This window comes from Gracilinanus agilis, chromosome 1 (genome assembly GCF_016433145.1).
Source record: "Gracilinanus agilis isolate LMUSP501 chromosome 1, AgileGrace, whole genome shotgun sequence".
NCBI lineage: Eukaryota > Metazoa > Chordata > Mammalia > Didelphimorphia > Didelphidae > Gracilinanus > Gracilinanus agilis.
Genome location: NC_058130.1, coordinates 196,990,906 through 196,999,822, shown reverse-complemented (window position 1 = coordinate 196,999,822; position 8,917 = coordinate 196,990,906).

Here is an 8,917-nt window from a genome sequence, read left to right as displayed (position 1 = left end):
CCTACTACTCTAACCTTTTATGTGCTAAGAGGCTTATGAAAAGTCTATTGGTTTGGATTTTTTGGATTGGATTGGCAGAGACTTAAGGTAAATGGAGACTAATCCTCAGGTTATTGCAAGGGTAAAAGGAGGTAAAAGGATTAAGTGATGAAGGCCTGCACTAGGGTGGTGGCAATATCAGAAGAGAGAAGGAGTCATCTGAAAACTGTTACAAAGGCAAAAACAATTGACTGGATATGGAAATGTGAGAAAGAGGAGTCAAGAAGTTTGTGAGCTTAGATGATAGGAAAATGGTAGTACCTTGTATTATAATAGAAATTATAGAAAGAGGAGAAGGTCAGTAGGGGATAGGTATAGAAGATAATGAATACAGTTTGGGGAAATTGAGCTTAAGATGACCAGAAGACAACTGATTCAGGATTGCTAGAAATTTGAAATTAGAATTTACAAGCAAGTATAATATCAGAGATTTGAGAAAGTCTATGATAAAGCCTTGGGGCATATACATAAGTAATAGTTGTCATCTGAAGGAAGATACATCCAGGGACAGTAAGAAGGAGCACTCAGGAGAGAAAACAGGAGATGGAAATATCACAAAAACCTAGAAAGAAGACCATTTCAAGGAGAAGATGCTAATCAGCCATGTTAAAGGTTAGTCCAAATTAATGACTGACTAAAATTATTTTACCTCCATGCCATCTGAATTATAGGATCATAGATTTCTTACCTGGAAGAAACATTGCATTTTTATTTTGTTATACAGAAGTTTTACCAGTTTAAAAATTTTGTTTAATCCCCATCCTCTTAATAATGCAACATATTTGAAGAGAGTTAAGAGACTAAGTCATTCAGTTTCTAGAGGGTCTTTCAGGTGGATCCCTTTTTTCTTTCTAAATTTGCATTGAGGGATTTTATGTTTCGTTTGAAAAGAAGTGATGTGGTCACTTTGAGATATTTGGGTTTTAGAGAATCATGAAGACATAAGACATCTGGTTTTGGAAGGATGTTAGATGTGGTACTATTTCAGTGATTCAATGGATCTATGATTGAATTTTTGTAGGCACTTCCTCCAGTGGTATAATGAACAGCTCAACTATGTCTTTCTTTTCTCTGTGACCTGACCATATCTTTTTATAAATCTTCCTCAGAGAAGCTACACAATATGTTAGAGGCCTTCCTCTCTGCCTTGTAAATATTCAATGGTTGATAGAACAGTTAGATGATAAGGTGACTAGAATGCTCAATGTGAAGTTTTTAGGGAGATGAGTATGTGTATCTGGCTATGTGAACCTGAGCAAGTCACTTAATCTTTGCATGTCTCATTTTTATCAAGTATAAACAGAGATACTTCTAGCACCTTCCCTTAAGGGCTATTGTAAATATAAAATGAGAATACCTATAAAGCAGTTTATAACCTTAAAATGCTATACAGGGGGCAGCTGGGTAGCTCAGTGGAGTGAGAGCCAGGCCTAGAGACAGGAGGTCCTAGGTTCAAACCCGGCCTCAGCCACTTCCCAGCTGTATGACCCTGGGCAAGTCACTTGACCCCCATTGCCCACCCTTACCAATCTTCCACCTATGAGACAATACACCGAAGTACAAGGGTTAAAAAAAAAATGCTATACAAATGCTAGTTATTTATAGCTATTATAATTAACATTATTGTATTTACAGTGATAATAACTAAGTACTTAGGTCTTAACTCTGTATATAAAAATAAAAATAGTGTAACTCTTACAGAACTAAAAGAATTAAGTAATTGGAGTGGCTACTAATAGTTATGAATAGTTTGATGTAATCAATTAATAATGGAAATAAAAATATTGCACAGATTTCAATACAATATCAAATAATAATAATTTCAATATAATTACAATAAAATTCATGAAGAAACAAATAGACAAGAGAAATCCAGTAGAAAGAATTGTTCCTTCCCTGGCTAGATCCCAAATTTTATTATGAAGTTCTAATTATCAAAACTATTGGTAACTAGTTTTTAAAACAACGAAACTTGATAGAGCAGAATACTAGTTCAAAATTAAATCTAAAGAGACTATAAACTAGCATTTTTATCTTCATATTGTTTTTGATTATAAAATAGTATTTGATAAAACAAGTTATGAAATATTGGGAAAGAATTCTTATTCAAGAAAATCCTAGGAAAATTAAATATCAGATAGAAAGAAATTTATATTACATACATGAGAGCACATGCTACTGTAGACAACATGTATTATAACATATTTCAAGTGTTATTTATCTAAATAGTAAAATAATAAGAAGAAAGTGGGCTGTATCCTGATTATCAAGGAGAGTTATCTTGTCTATTGAACAAATGTATTAACATGGATCAGATTGATTTGATTACATAAAAAACAATTTTTGAACAAAAAAGCAATGACTCCAAAATGAAAGAGAAACAGATTGGAGAAATATTTTTGATCTGATATCCAAAACTGATAAGCAATTGATATAAGTTCATAAAAATGAGATATTTCTTATTATATAAATGGTCAAGAGATATTAGCAAACCACTATCAAAGTTTTTAATACTCTAGTCATCAAAATTATTGAAATAATCATATAAATGGAGAATATATTGTTGGGTATATATGAATTAGTTATTTGCATAAACCTGAAAGCATGAGAGCTGATGAAATCACAGAAAATGATAGTATGAAAAGAGGACAGGAGATAGAAACTTTCAGGAATGGGTTATGCACAATCATTTATCAAAGGAGACTAAAAGAATTCATATAGATAGGAAGAATATCAAAAGAGCAGTGTCAGAAAGGAGGCATTATATAAGAAATGCTTACCATCTAAACATTAAATATGCTTTCAGTTTCTCTCCTCCCATCTAACATCTTAACTTCTCACAATTCAGCTTCTGCCTTATCATTCCATTAAAACTGCTTTCTCCAATGTTACCAATAAGCTCTTAGCTGGCAAATCTAATGATTTTCGTCTCAATCCTGATTCTCCTTAACCTCTCTGAAACCTTCAACACTGTTGATTACTCTCCCTTCCTGGATACTCTCTTCTCTTTACATTTTCAGGTAATTACTCTCTCTTGCTTTTCCTCCTCCTACTTAGGTGACAATGACCTTTTAATCTCCTTTGTTGGATCCTCATCCAGATCATGGCCTCTAACTATATAGGTAGATGTCCAGAGCTTCCTTCTCCTTCTATACTATTTCCCTTACTCTTCTATACTAGCTCCCATAGATTTGTTTGCCATTTCTCTACTAACAATTCTCAGATCTACTCATTCTAATCGTGCCCTCAGCCTCTTTAACCACCTTCCAGATATGTCAAACTGAATGTTTAGTAGACATCTTAAACTAAACAAGTTCAAAATGGAACTCATTATCTTTCTCCTTAGATCTCCACTCTCTTTCCTATCCTACTACAGTCAAGGGCAACATCATTGAAAAGTTTCCCAAGCTCACAATCTAGGAGTCATCCTTGATTTCTCATTATTTCTCACCCCGTTTTCAATCTGTTGCCAGAGCCTATTAATTATATCTCTGCAGCAACTAGGAAATACCTTCTTTCTTTACTCTGACACTGCCACTACTCTGGTATAGGCATTCATCACCTCACATCTGTAATATTTCAATAGCTTACTGTTGGATCTACCTACCTCAAGTCTCTCTCCACTCCATTCTCTCCTCTGTTTGGTCACTAATGTGATTTTTCCCAAAGCCCAGGTGTGATCATTTCACTCCACTATTCAATAAACTCTTGAACTCCCTAACACCTTTAGAATCAACAGCAAAATCTCCTGCTGGGCCTTTAGAGCCCTTCATAGCCTAGCCCTCTCCTTCCTTTTAAATCTTTTCATACTTTACTTCCTTTTATGCCTTAATTCAATAACAATGACCTCTTATCTCTTCCATTTATAACACAATTCATCTCTTGGCTCCAGGCATTTCCACTGTCTGTCTTTCATGGCTGGAATACTCTTTCTCTTCATACTTTCTGACTGGCTAACTTGGCTTCCTTTCAAGTTCTAGCTAAAATCCTTTCTTCTATAGGAAGCCTTCCCTAAACCTTTCATAGAAGGGAATCTTTGATAACATTTGAAATATTGGCTTCAGTTGAGGAGGGGGACTGAAATGTAGATTGTAAATTGTTAAGAACTAAATGGGAGAGAAATGGAGGCACTGATTACAAATTACCCTTTCTAAAAATTTGGGAGTAAAAGAAATGAGAGGAAAAGGATGGTGGCTTGAAGAGATTATAAAGCAATTAAAAAAAAATTTAATGGGTGAAACTTGGGCATAATTGGAGGTAATATTCAGATGATGGGTGAGACTAAAGATTAGAGAAAGTGAATGAGTGAGAAAGGATAAATTTCTGGAAGAAATAGGAGGGATTGAGAATCAAAAACAGTTATTCATCTCAGTAAAAAGAAAGATCATGTGTGTCAGAAACTAAAGCAAATGTCTTCTCTGCTAGCAGCAATGCAATGACTCAGGACAATTCTGAGGGACTTATGAGAAAGAATGCTCTCAATATCCAGAGAAAGAACTGTGGGAGTAGAAACACAGAAGAAAAACATATGATCAATAACATGATTCTATGGGGATGTGATTGGGGATGTTGACTTTAAATGATCACTCTATGTAAATATTAATAATATGGAAATAGGTTTTGAACAATGATACATGTTAAACCCAATGGAATTGCTCTTCCACTCCAGGAGGGTGTAGGGAAGAGGGGAGGGAAAGAATATAAATCATGTAACCATGGGAAAATATTCTAAATCAATTAAATAAATAAATAAAAATTAAAAATTAAATTAAATTAAAACTTTATAAATTCTAAAAAAAAAGAAATAGAAGCAAAGACAAAGATGAATAATCCTCATTCATGGAGCTGAAAATTATGGTAAAAGGTTGTAGATCAAGGTACAGAAGACAATGATAGTGAAGGGAATAGAAGGGAGACTAATTTGTTTTCCTTGGAGAGGTAAATAATGCTATTGGTGCAGTTGATTTCATAATATGTCACAAGGCAATGAGAAATATTCTGATTAAAAAGAAGTCTTCTTTTATTATAGCATTCTTCAAAGTGAACAATTTTTTAATGGAAAGGTAGAGAATAAAGTTTAAAATGTGCTGGAAAATATAACCCCTTCCTGAATATGAAGATAAAAAGGTCATTCTTCTAGTCACTTAAGTTCTCAAATTAAATATCATCTTAGACTCTATACTCTCTCACAATTGTAATAATGAAAGTAAAATTATTAAATGTAATATTAATTAAAAAAAGGAGTGTGGTTGCCAGTTTATAAAATTAACTCTCAAGTTAGGAGTCTGTTAGTAGCACAATTTAATTTTAATAAAAATGGAGATATAAAAAAAGGAAATGTAGGAATGAGACAGAAAATATCACCTATCTAAATAATACCCTGAGCTGAATCAGAAAGCAAGCCCAACCACCAACCTTTGCAAAAAACCCTCTAGCACCAGTGGTCCCGCTTCCCACTATCTTCCACCCAGAGAAAAAGAGAGAGACCTCCCTTCACTAAAATGGGATGTGGGGCAGGACAAACTTAGGGAGTGGTTTCTATCTACACACAATGAATATTTCATAAATTGTCAAATCCTATTTCTCCATGCACAACATCTCTTTCATAGATTCCTTTTCTCATGGCCATCACCTTTGATCAGGTCTTCAACTTGTTTCATCTGGACTACTACAATAGTCTTCTAATTGACCTCTCAGCTTTCAGTATCTTTTCATCATTTTATGTTTTATTCAACTATCCAAATGATTTCCCTAAAATGTAGCTCTAACAAATTCATTCCCTTATTTCATAAAATTTAGTGGCTCCTTATTTCCTGAAGAATAAAGAAAATATTTAATCTCATCCTGAGAAAGGGAAACCATGGATATATTGTGATCTGTGCCATAAGTGGGTAGAATATTCATCTGATAAATAGTCAAATTCTTGAAATGAAAGGCTATTTCTTCTTTGACTTTGCATCCCCAAAACCCTTGAATATAACTGAAGTTTAATAAAAGTTTCTTAATTAATTGATTATAGGAAATAATCAAGATAATAGATCTGTTATATATCTTATATTCTGATTTGAACATTAAATACAATAATGTTTAAGATGCATTGTAATTGTTAGTAGCATTAATTTTTGAATTTGCAAAAAGAAAAAAATCACGTATAGTATAGAAAAGTTTGCCCTACTTTCCTTTTAGCATTTGTATGTCTAAAACATCAGAGAAAAAATTAGAACTCTAACACTCAAGTTTCAAAATTAGTTTTTTTGCCAGAATAATGCTATACTTGGGCTGCACGTTCACTGCAATCAGTGATGAATGAGTTCTTAATTCAGTTAAAATCCTCTTTGTGCATTTTTAGATGTGGTAGGACATTTAACACAGTCCTTCACTGTCTGATTTCAAATGTTAGAATTCATTTTCTACGGTAGTAATCACTGGAAAAAAATGAGGGCTGGTGAAAAATTTTCCTGTTAGTTCATTTTTACAATATTGAGCAGAGAGCAAGATAGAAAGTATGTTTTTATATACTTTTTATTCACCTAAACTGTAACATGAATGGTCACTATTAGGTGTTGACACTGAATTTTTTTCAGTGTTCATAATCAAAGAGACAAAGCATAGTCACTTCTTTTAAATATTATCTAAGATAATGCTTATAGGTGACTAAATATTGTTTCTTTTTGAAAAGAGTAAACCATTTTTGATATATGTTTAATTTGCCTTAGCATTCAATAAGATTTTTTAAAGTTCAAATGACAATGAGTATATATCACTAAAATTGCAGCCATGCTTCAAGTTCTATACCTAATTTACAGATATACTCATTAATCACATGTTAGATGACACTCACCTCTATCATGATTCCTGACACCAATAACATTTTTCAGAAAACATAGAATATTGTGGGAAAAAGTTGGATTTAACATCTATCTTTAATTCAGATCCTACTTTCTAACACTTACTTCCTATATCATCATAGGCAGTACAAGGTCCTTAACCTCTCAGCCTCATTTTCTTCATCTGTAAAATCTGAAAAATATTAACTCTGACAAGAGGCAGTAGTGGTATAGTGAATGGAGAACCAGCTTTGGCATGAGTTTAAGTCTTGACTCTGAATCACATTAAATGTAACTTTGTGCTGATCACTTAACCTCTTAGTGGCCTCAGACAATTACTAAAACTCTTTCTTTTAGCACAGATGCCAAACCACATTGGTAGAAGATTTCTCACCAGGAATTTTGTATGCCAATGATATCAGGTCTAGACAAAAAAAAAAAAAAAAAAAAAAAAAAAAAAAACCAAAATAAACAAACAACAACAAAAAAGAAACAAAAAAAAATCTGCGAACCTATGGCAAGATTGAAGTAGATAATATGTGTAAAGTGCTTTACCATTATATGAAACTATGAATCTGACATTAAAATATGGAATTATTTATCTGTAAAAAACTTAGTGCTCTTTAAGTTTTGATTTAGTTTTGTATCCTGCTAGTAAATTTCAGAAGAAAGAAGAATGGACAAGAAAGGACAAAGAGTGCCAGTATGAGGGGATTTTGCATGTTGATCTTAGGGAGAGGGCAACCTATGACCCCAATTTGTCATAATGCCTTCATAAATAATTCATTTAAGTTGCAATGGTTTCTTTGGCACTGACTTCAGATTTCACACATAGGGTGAAAGCTAAAACTTTTAGATCAAATGAGACCTAAATGACTCAAAAGGTCCAATTGATACTGCTAGGTTTGACCCATGACTTCTTCCCCTTTCTGAGTGATTTGCCTACTGAGAGTTTAGAAGTTTATCAAAGATAGGACAAGATATGAACCTCAACCAAGTGAGGAGATTATGAAGCATTTATGTGACATGCTCCCCTGCAGAGGCCTTGAACAGCATTTTCTATCACAAAGGGAAAGTATGAAGGCAGTGCCCCAGTTAAGATAGTTCCATGCTCCACTATATGCACTTGTGTGCCCTCTAAAGTGTTTTTCTTTGCCATGTAGATGGATCCTCACTGTGATAACTAGGTCACATCAGTGTTGTGACAGTCTCAACTGATTTTTTTTTCCCACAACACCATGTGTTCCCAAGAAATTCCATTTTTACTACAACTTTCCTATTGTTAGCAAACTATTTGAAAAGGAACTTAAAACTTTGATTCCTATATGGGATCATAGATTTAAGACTAATAGGGAAATTCTAGGTCATCTAGTCCAATTGCACAATATATAGGTGAGAAACTGAGGCCCACAGAACTAAAGGGCCTTTCTCTATATCACATATGTAGCAAGTGATAAGAGCAAGGGTTTAAATTCTAAGGCCTTCTGCTTCCAAATTTAGCACCCTGGGCCTTTAGACCAGTGGTTCCCAAACTTTTTTGGCCTACCGCCCCCTTTCCAGGAAAAATATTACTTAGCCCCCTGGAAATTATGAAACTATTTATTGAACTCAGAATAGAATGTAATGCAAAAAAAGTGTGGTCATTACCGCCCACCCCTGGATCACTGCAGCACTCACCAAGGAGCGGTTGCACCCACTATGGGAATCACTGCTCTAGACACTGATAATAGATGAGGTCTTTTTTCTTATTTTTAAAATAAAACATACTAGAAACTGAGTCATCCAAAATGAATTGAAATATCTTTATTTCTACTATGCAAAAAACTATAGAGGATAGAGAGCTAGTCTTGAAATCAAGTCCTGCCTCTGACTTTCTGACTATATGACCCTAGACAAATTACTTAAACTGCACATTTTAAGTATAATAGGCATATTTAAATGTGATGTAATATAAAATATAATAAATATTTTATAAATATAAAATAAATAATAATAGGCAATAGCAAAAACATAAGCTACAGAGAAGGTACCTGCATGTACATTTAGAGACA